This window comes from Cavia porcellus, unplaced genomic scaffold (genome assembly GCF_034190915.1).
Source record: "Cavia porcellus strain 051 isolate PalLab524CR breed Dunkin Hartley unplaced genomic scaffold, mCavPor4.1 scaffold_4, whole genome shotgun sequence".
NCBI classification, from domain to species: domain Eukaryota; kingdom Metazoa; phylum Chordata; class Mammalia; order Rodentia; family Caviidae; genus Cavia; species Cavia porcellus.
In genome coordinates this window covers 116,153,996-116,168,409 of record NW_026947487.1, presented here as the reverse complement: position 1 = coordinate 116,168,409, position 14,414 = coordinate 116,153,996, and the positions used below count along the sequence as shown (strand labels likewise).

General features: G+C 52.4%; 1 long non-coding RNA gene across 1 annotated transcript; it reads left to right on the top strand.

Moving 5' to 3' along the window:
• Window positions 1-1,844: 1,844 nt before the first annotated feature.
• On the top strand, window positions 1,845-13,796 carry LOC134475811 (uncharacterized). The gene is made up of 3 exons (XR_010047080.1): window positions 1,845-2,248; window positions 9,350-9,480; window positions 12,218-13,796. It is a non-coding gene; the product is annotated as an uncharacterized LOC134475811 (long non-coding RNA).
• Window positions 13,797-14,414: the final 618 nt, after the last annotated feature.

Genomic DNA, 14,414 nt, shown 5'->3' with positions numbered 1-14,414 from the left:
TGTCTGAGAATCAATCAGCTCCACAACCTTGGCAGCCTGGAAATTTAGTTTCAAAATTAATTTTTTTTCCAGAGCTGGAGATGGAACCCAGGGCCTGTCGCCTGCTACACAAACGCTCTGACGACAGACAAACCCTACGCCCAGGCCCTGAATCTGCATATTGAACTAAGTGTGGTCAAAACTTAATACGTTTACTTGACATGAACTTTTACTTGGCATTTAAATTTTTCAGGACTGATAGGAAATGTATGCCCCTGGACTGATGTCTTTATTTTTCTACTGAGTAAGTGAAAACAACTCCACAACCAGGGCCAGTTCTTCAGACCTCAGAACAGCTAAGAAAAGTAACCACTGGCCCTTGCAGGCCTGACCCTTGCTCCTACACACAGACTACTGGGTGAGCCCTGCTACCACTGTGGCCTATTTATGTCCTTCCTGTCTTATCAGGTCATGGCTCAGAAAAGACAGGAAATCAGAAATAATAGGATTCTTACAAATGTACCCCACATTCTCCTGGGGTGATCTGGGAGGTGAGACCTGGAGTCTCATCTGGCATCATTATGAAGCGTCTGGTGGGGTTCTGTTGTTTAGGTACCAGGAATTGAACTCAGAACCTTTATGGATCTTTCATTTGCCAGGCAGGCGCTTGTTCCCCTGAGCTATATTTCTGGCCCCCAAAGTGTCAGTGTTAGTGGTGGCCTCTCCAAAACATTTTAGGGGTGACAAGGACTCCCTAATTGCCTAGGCTGGAGGCCAAATTGCATTCACTCTGAGTCAGTTTCCTAGAGTCCTAGAGCCATGGGCGTGTGTCACCACAGCTCCTAACTACAGACTGTGGGGACACGCCAGGCCCCCAGCAGCCCATGGAACTTCCTCTTTCCCTGCGGGCTATCCTCTGTTGAGAGTGGAGAAAATATTTAAAGAAAGAAAATGTTTAACCAGGCGTGGTAGCATACACCTATAACCCCACACGAGGGAGGCTGAGTCAGGAGGACCACAGGTTCAAGGCCAGCCTGGGCTATATTCTAAACTCTAGGCCAGCTGAACTACATAGCAAGACTCTGTCTCAAAAAGCAAAAAAGGGCTGAAGGAAAAGGTGTTTCTACCTCCCCGTTGTGCCTGTAGGTCCATGCCTTTAGAAACCCCAGGCAAAGTTGGGCAAGGTGGCCGAAGTGTAATCCTAGGACCCGGGAGGCCGAGGCAAGAGAACTGAAAATTCAGGCCCATCCTGGGCAACGTAGCAAGATCCTGTCTCAAGTAAAAATGCCAGGGCTGGGGACACAGCTCAGTGTGAAGGCCATGGTCTCCGTCTCCAGCTCACCACAAATAAAAAATGTAAAAATTCCAGACAAACAGGACTCTGGCTCTCATTTCTTGTTTGTGACACCAGAAATGTAGGAGTTGACTGAACACAGCTGGTGCCCCTTCCACTCATGGCAGCATTTACCACCCCTGCCACGCCCTGCCCAGCTGAGATTAAGAATAACTGGGGAAAGGGTCCGTACGAGCTCGTGTTCTCCAAAATCAAAGTGAATTTAGGGGCAGTGGAGGTGAAGAGCAGAATATATTTATTGAGAGAAAGAAAGGTGCTTCTGAGCGAGAGAGACAGAAGGGGTCCCGAGTGGGCTGCCAAAGATCCTGTCTTCTAGGGACTTAAAACCATGAAGTAAAGCGGGTCTAAGGTGGGAAGAAAGGCAGAAGGGGCGGGCAGAGCTGTGGTCAACCAATCAGATTAATTGTTCAGGTAAATTGACCAAATCAGGGACAAATGGGAAAGCCAGTCACGCAGCAGTGGACATTTTTACAGACCGGAGACTCTTCGTGTAGGGGCTTGGGGTGGTGACTCCTGGTGTCTCGAGGTGATCCATACCTAATCCCGAAGGATTATACTTAGGGTGTGGTTGCATTTGTTTTCCTTCTGTCTTGAGATCTGGTCCACAGGAAGAGGTGTGTGTCTCCTCCAAGGTCACCAGACATCTGACCCTCTGTGCCGGCCTCCCCGAGGGCCCAGCCCTGTCTGACTGCCTGCGATGTTTCTAACCAGCTCAGCTGCCTGTAACAGGAGGGTGGAAATTTGGGACCTCGGGGTTCACAGGTGGGGGATTTGAGCGGTGATTCGCACAGAGATCACAGTGAGTTTGAAAAGAGGGGAGAGAGGGAGGAGGTGGACACACGCCCGTCACCTCAGGATGCTGCCCACGAGACGGCTGTCAGTAGAAGTGGTGCCCCACCGTGACCCTCCCAAACCGTGAGCCAAAATACACCTCGCCTCATCTTACCCAGACAGGGCTACTGCACAGACAGCCACAGAAAATGGGCTGAGAGGGGGGCTGCTGGGGTAGGCAGGGGCAGGGTGCTGGTTAGACACCCCCTTCCCAGGCCCAGCCCAGAGTCCCCCTGGGGAGCTCGCACCCCACCTGTGACAGGCCTGGGCCTGGGCTGAACCCCAACCACCTCGGGGGCCTCTGAGGAGGGGCTGCAGGAACACAGGTTTCTGCAGGCAGGGAGCCGCCAGGTGTTTGCTACCGACTCAGCTTCAGACTCACACCTGCCCACTCCCCCTGGAGGGGTGCACCAGCCCGCAGCCTCAGATGCTAGGTAGCAGCACCTGGAGCCGCAGAGCCTGCACCCACCCGGACCCAGGGACAGGTTGTCCGGGCAGGGCAGGGCCACACACAGTGCTTAGTTTAAGCTCACAGGTTCGGGTATCGGAGACCTGCATCTGGGAAAGTCCCCTTCCTGATGATCACCCGACCATGTCAGCCGTAATCCTGCCACAGTCCTGTCAGGCCAGCTGACGTCCTGATTTGGACACTCAAGGCTCTGGTGTCCGTGGTCTAATGTTCAGGCCAACGCGGGTCATTTCTTGTCAGTGACCTGATGGTGCCACTGCCCGGAGAATGCAGGGAGCCTGGCTGGCCAGCAGGGATGACCTGTTAGCCAGACTGGACTCGGAGCTGTCTGATCGAGCCACCAGCCCTGTGCCAGGCCAGGTGCCTGGCAATCCCCTGGCAACCCGTCCTCAGAAGCACTCCAGGTCACTGACATTCCCAAAGAGCTCTCCAGCTGGAGGTTTCCGCCCTCCAGCCAGCCCTCAGGAGTCCCATTCCTGTTCCATTCCTCTCCATCGGCCCCGTGGCTTCAGGGCCTCTTACTCTCCGTAGGTTGTTAGAAGTTACATTCATGATTCAGTGTTTCCAAAAACTATAAACCTTCACACCTCAAAGCCCAGTTTTGAAAGCCAATGGGTAACAATTAGTCCCGTAAATATAAATAATACATTTCTTGTAATGATAAATTCTGAAAATGTAAGACCATTGGGCTGATTCTGCTTCAAAACTTACTAAGGCAAAGGACTGGGCCGAATGCTTTGTGGAACCGAAGTCTGGGCCCATGGACAGGGCAGTGCAGGGAAGCCAAAGACTGTTGTCCTAACAGGAAATGGGCCTTTCCTCTGGGGGACAGACAGCTCCTCAGGGAGCCACAGTCTGCCTTAGAACCCCAATCTCCAGGCCAGGGAACAGCCATCCATCAAAGCATGCTGTCTTTTGCAAGCAGAATGTTAAAGAGGTTTGTGGCTGACACAGGTTGGCCTGGTTCCATGAGCACTGGTCACTGGACCGGGCCTTCTGTCGGATTAGATGAAACCCATCGGCCGTCAGCACCACCCAAAGTCCTGTCAGGGGGAGGACCTCAGGCGAGGGTTAGAGGGCTCTGTGACCTTGCATTGTGCCCTCCTCAATGAGAAGCAGAGTCCAGGGTCCCTCTGCACAATATTTCCACAGTCACCGACAAGGGAGGTTTTCCCCACCATAAACCCTGCCAGAAATTGCTGGCTATTATTCACCCTCATTGGTATTCAGGACCTTGCTGGACAGGGTTTGTTAGTGATGCCCGAGTTACTGCTTGACAACTCAGAGTTAAAGAATCTCTCCCAGTAGCTACTTAGTAACCAGTAGCTGGGGGAGGATCTGTGGCAACCCCAGCACCAAGGTGACTGACACCCCACAGGTGTGCTGGGTGTGGGTCTTGCTGGGAGCCAACCCAACGGTCCTCTCCTGGACTCCAGGAGTCCTGGCAGGGACCCAAAGGCCCATTCTGGGGCTACCTGCTCTGTCTTTTGATCCAGGAAATGGGAACTTGTTCACTTTTAGATTTAAACAAAAGCATACACTGAAAGACTGTATTTCCTTAGAGATATTTACCTTAGATCAGTGGTCCTTAGATTATAGTCCCCAGGCCAGCGGCATGAGCAGAGCTCAGGAGTTAGACATGCAGAGTCCCAGGCCTTGAGGGAGCAGGGCCAGCGCCCTGGGTTTTGTTTTGTTTTGTTTGTTTTGTTTGTGGTGTCAGGGATTGAACCCAGGGACTTGGCACTGTGCTATTACCCAGCTCTTTCTCTGTTTTATTTTGAGACAGGATCTCACTGTGTTGCTAACTTGCATAGCCTGGGCTTGAATTTGTGATCCTCCTGCCTCGGCATCCTAAAGTGCTGGGATGACAGATGTGAGCCATAATGTGTACCGTCACACCCAGGGGCAGCCGGGTTTTAATGCTTCAAGAATCCTCCAGAGGATTCTGGGCTCAACCCAGGGAGAAAAAGGGTCTCGGGCTGAACCTGGATAATCTAACAGTTCAGGGATGAGTGGCCCACACAGCAGAAGCCCTGGGGCATGGATTTCACCCCACGGCTCCACGGCCCCTGATTCTATGCACAGGGTCGGGCCGGGGACCTATACCTTTAATAAATCCCCTAATTTACTATTTTGAACATATTACTTCCCGGCTTATATTATCTTCTTCCATGGTGGAGAAATAAGAGTGGAGACGGCTCTCAGACCCTGGCTGAGCCTAAGGTAATTGGAAAGGAATTGATTCTTAATTACCCGGAACTTCCCAGCCCTGGGCAGGAGTTTGACCTTTCCGGACTTCGGAACCCAGCGTGGGCACCAGCCCAAGGAGCTGGGCGTGGGGGGTGCTTGCTTGCAAGGCTCACATCTCTCTAAATCAATCTGCCTCTTATTAAAAGCCACTTCCATTCTGCAGTGTCTCCACTCGGGCAGAGAAAGGGCGTGCAGTCATTAAAGCTTCCAGGGTATTGTGGCTGATTTAAAGAGCGTGCTTTTACCAGCAGGTGCGTTATTCAGTAAGGAAAGTATTCATTAAAAACAGGTGAGTTTTATTTTTCATTCGTGCACGCTTGCAGTGCATGATGGCAGAGACAGTGGGCAGCGGTCCTGGAGGACGCCACGTCTGCCCTCCTCCGTCTCCAGCCCTGCTTGTCCCCTCCGTCGCGTGGTCCCTTGCCATGTGCAGAAGCTGTTTCCACGTTATTCCTTTCAGCTCTGGTTCCCCCCCCTTCCCTTCTCCCCCTCACTCTCCCCCTCGCTCCGTCTCTGTCCACCTTCCCATTTGAAAAGCTCCTCCTCCTTCAGGTCATCTTTTATTTTGTGCTTTATATTTTGGGTTTCTCATAAAGAGAAGTCATGCGATATTTAACTTTTTCAAATTGTTTTTATTTTAAAGTTAGTAAAATCCAACAAAACAAAACAGAACAAAGCCAATCAAAACAGTGCAGCAAAATTGGTACAGAGGGGCTGGGGATTTAGCTCAGCGGCATAAGCGCCTGCCTTGCAAGTGTGCAGTCGTGAGTTCGATCCCTGGTACCAATAAAAAAAAAAAATTGGTACAGAACCTCAGAGCAGGATGCTAGGAAAACAATAGCTACCATAGTGTATCTCATTGTCTTCACAATAGTTGTCTATTCCACCAGGTATAGCAAAATCCAACCAAAACAGAATAAAACCAATCAAAACAGAACACTGAATAAAGAAAACCAATCAGAACAAAGCAAAACAGCAGAAACAATATTTGCCTTCAAAGACAAGATAGAAGGAATTCCTCTGTATTTGCTGTACTGCATATGGGCTTCCTCCCAAGAGATGCTCAGACCGCTGGCTCCAGGCCTGCAAAATCAACCCGCCAACACAAGCATTTAGTCACTTTAGTACCTTAGCCGCTATCAGCTCAGCCTGTGCTCCGAACCAGCCGGCCACTTACAGAGGCGGGGGAGCGTGGAGGGGAGAGTTTGATTCTCAGCCCACGCGGCAGTAGCCTAGCTGGAGGAGCTGACTTTGCCCTTCCTGAGAGCTGCTGGCTTGCACGGCTTACCAGAAAGCCTGGCGAGTTGGCTTCTTGTTGGATCCTCCTAGTCCCCACCATGCAATATTTAAACTTGTGTGTCTGACTTACGTCACTTAACGTTAGGGTCTCAAGGTGCATCCATTTACCTACAAATAATGCAAGTGTATCCTTCTTTATGGCAGAGCAGTACTCCATCGTGTCTACACTCACATTTTCTGCATTTATCTGTGATGACCACGTAGGCTGCGTCCAGAATGTAGCTATTTGGAATGGTACAGCTGTAAGCATGGGTGTGCCTGTGTCTCTGGGATGGGATGTCTTTAACTCTTGTGGGAAACTACCTCAAAGGAGAACAGCTGGGTCAGGTGGAATTTCTAGTTTTAGTTTCTGAGGAGCCCCGACACAGCTCTCTGTCACAATCACGCTGGTTTACATTCCCACCCACAAGGCAGAAGAGTTCCTCTTTCCCGTGTCCTCGCTAACATCCATTATCGGCTTCGTTACTGGCAGCCTTCTTTCTGGTGTAAGATAGATCTCACTGCTGAAAACCTGGCAATGTATTAGCTCATTTGTCTTTGTTTCACGAGAGCATGATCTTTTAACCTGAGTGCACTTTTTCCATAACACACCAATGCATTTAAACCGCACTGAACTTGTGAAAGTAGCAATATATTACTAATGATGGAACAAATATTTATGAAGTTACATTTCTAATAGAAATCCCGGAAGGTTTTAAGCTGGTTTGTGTACTTAAAAAACACTCATGTTTGAATAAAAAACCAAGAAGCCTTTAGGTGTCCAGGATGAGGGGAATCGGGCAGCAGGCTCAGCAGAGAGATGGGGGGTCCTGGGGTGCTGGGTCGGCTCTCCGGGGTGACGTGGAGTCCAGGGCCACCCAGTTGCCAGCACTTCCTCCCTGGGCACCTTGGTTGGGGTGGAACTGGATCCCCACAATGACATGTGGCAATGCCAACCCCCGGCCCATGTGCATGTGGCTGATCCAGCAATGAGATGCGGTCAGAGAAAAGAGGCAGACACGGCGAAGGCCACGTGACTGCCAGGCTGTGCGGCAGAGTCACGGTCCTGGACAGCAGGCATCGCTGACTCACCACAGCTGGGGACCACAGCAGATCTCCCCCAAGCCGAGAAAGATGAACCAGCTCCGCTCTGCCCGAGGCCTGGGCTCCCGACTTTCGCCTCCAGGGTTATGAGAGTGAGCCGTTGTCTGAAGCTGTCCCTGCAGCCACAGGACAGGGACACATCAGCAGACTGAAGAGCTCCACGCCCCTCCCAGCGCCCTCACAGTGTGCGACCTGGATTCTGTGCCAGTTCCTGAGAAGCCGCTGCAGAGCCCAGAGCTGCTCTGGGAAGGGACGTGCTCCCGGCAACGGGCCAGCATGGCAGGCACTGCTTTTCCTCACCCGAACACAAGACCCGGAGCTGTGGGACCCGTTTTCTTCCTCCTTCCGCAACCCCCAGTTCTGGGGACTGCACCCTGGAGTTTCACTGCTCAATTTTTTTAATCATTTTTTTTAGATGAGGTCTCCCCAAGTCACTAAATTCCTCCGGCTGTGCTCAGCTTGGGATCATCCTGCCTCAGTCTCCCAGAGCTCTGATGTTACAGTCTGTGCCTGGTTCTCCCCCCAACCTCAAGGGGTCCTAGGTGGAGCGTTCAGAGCTGGGTGGGTCCAGGGTGTGTGTGGCTGAAAGGGATTCACAGTGCACACTAGGACCAAACGCACGAGGATTAAAGGTGTGAGGGCTTCCTGCCCCGAGTAGCCTGGTTAAGATACAGGAATAGAGAGAGCTGTGGTGACTCTTGCTGCTCCACTGCCTTCTGGCTGCCATGGACTGTTCCTCTTCTGTGATGCCTTGGAGCCCAGTGATTATGGACTGAACCCTCTACAAACTGTGAGCCACAAAACCTTTTCTCCCTTAACTTTGGGCATCAGGTATTTTGTCTAAGAAAATACCTTCTTAGTAACTGAGGCAGCTGGCATTGCAGGCGTGCACCGCCAGGCTGGGTTCAGGGCTCCCTTTCAACCAGGAGATGCAAACATGAACTTGAAATGAGAGGGCAGGAAGCCGCTTCCAAAAGCCTGGGCTTTGGAGTCCGTACTGGAAGTGGAACACTGCCCACGGCCCCCGCAGCCTCCGCCACCTGCAGCGCGGCCTTAACAACGTGCTGTGATTGTCTCAGGGCAAGGAAGAGAAAGGAACCAGCCAAGGCAGATGGAGGCCACGTGGGTGTCACAGCCTAGGACTCCGAGGACAGCTCTCCAAGCTGCCACCACCACTCCCGAGTGGCTGTCCTCAGTCCGCCCTACCACACTGCCTGCCTTGGAGCAGGAGAAACTTATTCTCCAAGGCACCAGGGGACAGAAGTCAGGAAGGTGACAACAGGGTTCGAAGGCCCCAGGGAAGGACCTTCCTGTGGCTTCCAGCTCACAGCTGAATTGCCCAGTTGGCGTCCACTGTCACCTGGCCATCTTCCCTCTGTGGGTCTGTGGGGCTTCACACAGTGGCCTCCTATCTGTGGTCTGTGTCCAAATTCGCCTCTTCTGACAGGGGACCCCAGTTACTGGATTATACCCACCAAATCTGCGAAGACCTCATCTGAACTCACTGTATCTGTAAAAGATTCTATTTCCTAGTGAGGTCACTCTCACAGATACTGGGGGTTCGAGGAGCAGGATATATTTTGGGGAACCACAACTGTTAACGTACAACACTGCCTCAGTTTCCCCAACTCCCAGAACTGGAGCTACCAAGCCAGGTATTAGGTACAGAGAGAGGCTCTCATTGGCTGAGTGTCTGCCCCGGTCCAAGCGGGCTGATGGGCAGTTTCAAGGGGGGATGGATGTGAGTGCTGGGGCCCCACTGAATCACTGTTAAGCTTCTGACCTGCTCAAGCTGACACAATGTATCGACCATTAAGGGCCCCCTGGTGACAATGACCACACTTGAGGGTCACAGAAGAAACCATCCCCAAGTTTTCCGAGCATTAATTCGTAGCTCCCATGTGTGGCGCTGGAATGCATCTGTCCCCTGCTGTCTGGCGGGGTCTGGGCAGAGATTTCATGTCTAGGGAAGTAGTTCCGGGTCAAAGTTCCTTGTATGCACTCATTTGGGACCCGGAGCTTGGCTCAGCCATACACAGGCCCCTGTCACCTGACCATGCCTGTCCCCTCTCGTTGGCCTGCAGGGTGTCCTGAAGCTCTGAACACCACTCTTTTCCCACTGTCCAGGAGCTCATTTGGATGAGGGCTGTGACCTGGGAGGGTCTGTTTCCCTGCCCGCTTTCTCCCTCGGACTCAGCCTCCTGGCCACCATGAGGTAAGCAGCTGTCTTCCGCCAGACCCTTCTCCCATGTCTTCCTGCTTGGTGTCAGCCAACGACGGACTAAAACTATGAACCAAAATCTCTCCTCCTTTAAATTGGGGGTGTTGGGTACACTGTGGGAGGCAGGAGGAACGTGACAAAGGTAATCTCTGGATGACTGGCTTCGTGTGTGACAGCCAGCTCTTTCACAGAAATCGACTGGTGCATCAAGGGTTGATTGGGTTTGGAGAAATTAAGCCTTTTTTCCATAAGTAAGTAAACTGGGAATTAAATTAGGTCTAGCATTCATCTGAGGCTCCTGACAACTTGTTTGCAGAAAGTAATTGCTGTGGAGCTGGAAAGTTTAGTAATCAAAGAGCAACTTGAGAAAAACGGGAAATTGCAAAAGAAAGAAGGGAATAATAAATTTGAATTAAGAGCTCATTTTCCCCCAAGATTTCACGATGAAGGTTTCCAGGCACGCAGCAGAGCTCAGAGGTTTCTGCAGAGGGCTGCTGTGTGTGCTTCCCCAGCCTCAGCCAACAGTGACCGGGTGTCCCCTGCCCACCCGAGGGTGGCAGCTTTGATCCGGTGGCTGGTGGAAAGTTAGGGGGCTCTTTAAGGAAAGTGCAGACCAGCCCAGCCCTGGCCTTCTGAGGCCTCGGCCCAGGAGGGGGCCGTCACCCCAACCCAAATCCCTGCTTCCTCTTCCTTCCCACCACACCCCCATATCTCCGAGGCCTCCGAGAATAGACTGCCTTGTACTATGAGCACAGGAGCCTGGGGCGCATCTGTCTTCCCTGCTGCCTGAGACACCCCGCAGGCCCTTGGGGACCGGGGCTTGTTTATCCCCAAGTTCTCTTTAGCGTGCAGCCAGGGCCTGGCCCCAGCAGGAGCACTGGTGTTGAGGAAAAGGCCACTGAGAAGTTGGCTGGAGCCTCCTGATGCCGGCAGCACAGCCCCTGGCCCCCTGATTTTCACCCCCAAGCACAGCAACCCGGCAGGTCTCATGTGCCAATGCGCACGCCACAATCCTCACTTTTGGGCTGCAGATAATAAGCTGATAGCTCCAAGGAAGATGCAACTAATATCCAAGCAGCCATTCTCAAAAGAGGGGAAATAGTCACTGTACAAAGGCAAGAGGACCGGGAAGTGCAGAGCATCAAGGTGCCCCGTGTATGCATGTCACAAACCATGCCAACACGTGACGCGGAGGCCGGTGGTGCTGGGTCCAGGGCCCCCAGAGAGGCATGAGCATCTCCCCTGGCTTCCCGGCAGGCTGTCTCCTTTCTTATGCTCTGCCCTGCAGTTTATGATTCTTCTTCTTACTCCAACATTAAACATTTCTCTTCTTTTTAAGAGAACATGCCCAGAGACAATTACGGACATGCCTCATATTCTGTGACTTCTATATCAATATCAGCGAGCCCAGCAGAGTCTAAAACACGAGCCCGAAGACTTTTAGAAAAAGCCCCTTGGCTGCACGATCAACCTGCAGCCATCTCCACTGAAAACAGTTGGAATAATTGGGGATCAAACCCGGGCAGCGCTGAGCAAGGTCCAGCAGTGTCTCTTATTTTTTTTTGAGGCGGGGTTTTGCTAAGTTGCCCAGGCTGGTCTTCACCTTGCGATCCTCCTGCGTCGGCCTCCAGCTAGTGGGAATTACAGGTGGGCGCCATTTCGCCTTGCTTGTTCTGCCTTCTTTGTGTCCCTTACGAGCAAGTCTATTCCTCCTGATTTTCAGCCACTTGATTTCATGCTGAAGGCTGGAAGGTTACACATGATGGTCACTCATCACTCAGGGGTGTGAGCCACAGGTCCTCTGATCAGTCAGTGACCTCCACTGGACACATGTGGACACCCAAGTTCAGCTGAAAGTAGCTTCAGAGGACAGATGACTGTCCTATCTGCTAAGGGGTGGAGGCTGCTTTGCAGACTTCTCTTCCCTTCTCTCTCTCTTGTTTTTGTTTTTGTTTTTGTTTCTTTTTGTTTTTGTTTTGAAGCAAGGTCTCACTATGCAGCCTAGACAGGCCTTGAACTCACCATGATCCTCCCGCCTCAGCTTCCTGAGTGCTGGGATTACAGGTGTGCACCCCCACACCCAGTTTTCCCCTGCCCCTTTTTCTCATCCAAGAAGCTGGAAACCTTACACTAACTACATGGTCCTGATTTATATTACACCAGACTGTTGAACTTTGAACCTGCTGATGTGTCCCAGGTGAGTTTCCAAGAAGGGACGATGGAGATATTTGCAGGACAGAGCCCTTCTGCACAGCACGGAAGAGACCAGTATGAGCTGGACTCACCGTGGACATCCGTCCTCCCTCGTGTTTTCCTGCTGGCCACCTGCCTGCCTGTTTTGGTTACTTTTCTCTCCTTGCTGGGACAAATTACCTGACCCCCAAAATGAAGGAAGGAAAGGATTATTTAGCTCACTGTGTGTGGAGGTTTCAGTCCATAATCAGCTGGCTCCAAAGCACGGTGGAATGGCACAGGGGCAACACTTCAAGGCAGCAGCCCCAAAAGCGGTCAGAGCAAAGGCCTCTTCTCCTCCCTTACCTTGCACTCAAGCCACGCCCAGCCCCGCAGGGCAGATGCAGCACTCCCAAAACCTCAGTGCCCTCCTCTTGTACAACATGAGGATGTTTACACAGTAAGGACCCTGGCTCCCTGCCAAGTCTTTAGTTAAACTTCTCAACTTGATACAGTGTGTCAGCCATAACACTCCTACCCATCCCGCCCTTGTGCCTAGGAGAAAGCGGATTGCTCAATGAACATTGTGCCAGGAAGCTCAGCTGACAGCTCCACACTGCACTCTGCTATGGGACACAGCTGATTGTTTATCGGCCTGGCACAGACTGCAAAGGCTGCCAGGAAAAGAAGGTTCCAGGACCCCGGAAAGCTGTGGTCACAGAAAATGACCCTGAGCAGCCACCCCCCAGGTCTGTAGTTGGGGATGCAGAGAAAGGCATCCAGGGATGCTGGCTCGGACACAGGCGCAGGATGCCCGGGACCTGGGTACCACTGCCCCCCAACCCCATGCAGGTCCCTCCCACAGTGTTCAGTTCCCCAAAATCCCTGGAGGATGGTCAGGAACGAGGGACCAGGACTTTGCTCGGGGTGTTTTCGTTCCTTATCACCAGCCTGCTGTGCTCAGCTGTTGACCACCGGGAGCCACCCACCCAGCAGGGAGCCAGCAGTGGCCTTTGTGAACAGGTGGATGTGTGGGCTTGGGGTTCACTCAGCCACTGCTGATCTAAGTCCCAGACTCCTCAGGACCCGCGGTGAACTGGGCTGTCCTGCGTGCTGGCTCTGGCCACTGTGGCAAAATGGTCACCAGTTCAGATTGGCCCAAGGACCTCAAGCAGCACTCCTTCCAGAGACTGGACCAAAGTTCCCGGGACATCCTGGGGCTGTCTCATTGGTCTAGCTTGAGAAGCAGCCTAGACTGATGGACTGATCTGATTGGAAGGCCAAACCTGGAGCTGACCTGGGTGCAATTTAGAAGGAGCCCTGGGAGGAGGCTTGGGTTTCCTCACAGAGCTTGTGACACAATTTACCATCATGAGACCGAATGAAACCTCAGGGTCTTTCCCAGAACCGATCAAAAATTTCAAGACAACAACAGCAGAGCGTTGAGCCATGTCCTGTGCATGGCATGCATGAAGCTGGCCCAGACTCCCAGATTGATTGCTCCTCAGTTCGGAAAGCTCACCACCAAGTCCAGGCCTCTGGATGTTCCCTTCTGAGCGGCAGCTGTGTTTACTTCTGGGGGTGTGCAGGGCGAAGTAAGGGGTGTGTGAGGCTGGGTGGAACTTCCATTTCCCCAGAGTGGGCAGAGGGGAATCAGAAGGCAAGGGGCAAGCTGATCTCCGCCTCACCTCCAGAGGCTTGAAGCTGGGCCTGTCCAGGACCTGCCCGCCCTCTCTGTGACCAGCAGAGGGCAGTGTCGCTCAGCCAAGGCCCCAGCAGCCCAGCAGACCCAGCAGACCCTGGAACTGAAGTTCCAGCAGGCAGCCTGCGGCTTACCCCCAACTCCCAAAGCCAAGCAAATAAACTCCCCAAGAAATAGTGCCTCAAGGGTGTGTGGCCTGCAGGCAACTAAAAAGGCAGTGAGAAGAAATCACTTTCCAAGAGCAGTTCAACTTCCCGCATTCCCCCTCACAGAAGGAGGAATGTCAAAGCGCTGGCTGGTTTTCCCATGCCAGAAAGAAGAAAATGCTTGGTAGGCACTTTCCTGTGCAGTATCGCTTGATAGTCAAAAATACTTGAAGAGGAAAATGTTTTTATATATTTCTTAGTTTCTGAATAAAACAATATTCCAAGAGCAATTTCTGGAGCTGCTGGATTCCATTCTACCCCAGGGCCTTTGTATGTGCCATTTCTGTTTTCTGAAACACCTTCCTCCTCCCCACTCCTTATTCACTTAGCCAACACCTACGTACTCCTATGTGTCCGCTCCAGCGTTGCATCATCAGGGCAGTCTGTTGAAATGCTTCAGACCTGGCCAGGTCCTCTGGCTTGTTGCTCTCCAACAGCCCACCCCGACCTCACAGGACTTTTCACAGGGGGTATCTGTGGATCTGTGTGAGCCTCTGATTGGCAGCTTCCCCCCTGCTGGTCTGCTGGCATCCAGGCAACTGTTTGCCTCTGCTTAGCCCTGACTCCCGGTGCCCTGGGCCTCACCTCCCACACACCCAGATCGCTATTGGCTGGAAAGCCCAGCTTCGCTTGCAGGGATCACTTGCAACTTAGCAAGTCTGTGTCTCAAAATAAAAACTACAAAGGGCTGGGGATGAGGATTCCAAGCCATGTGACTACAGAGCCAAGGTCCCTGTGCACACACTTAGGCAGCCTCTGCGTGCAAGGGTGGGGGAGCAGCTGCTGGGACACAGGGTGGGGGCCGGGAGGACCTCGCTGTGTGCAGCAGAAGGAGGTGGGGGGGTCCA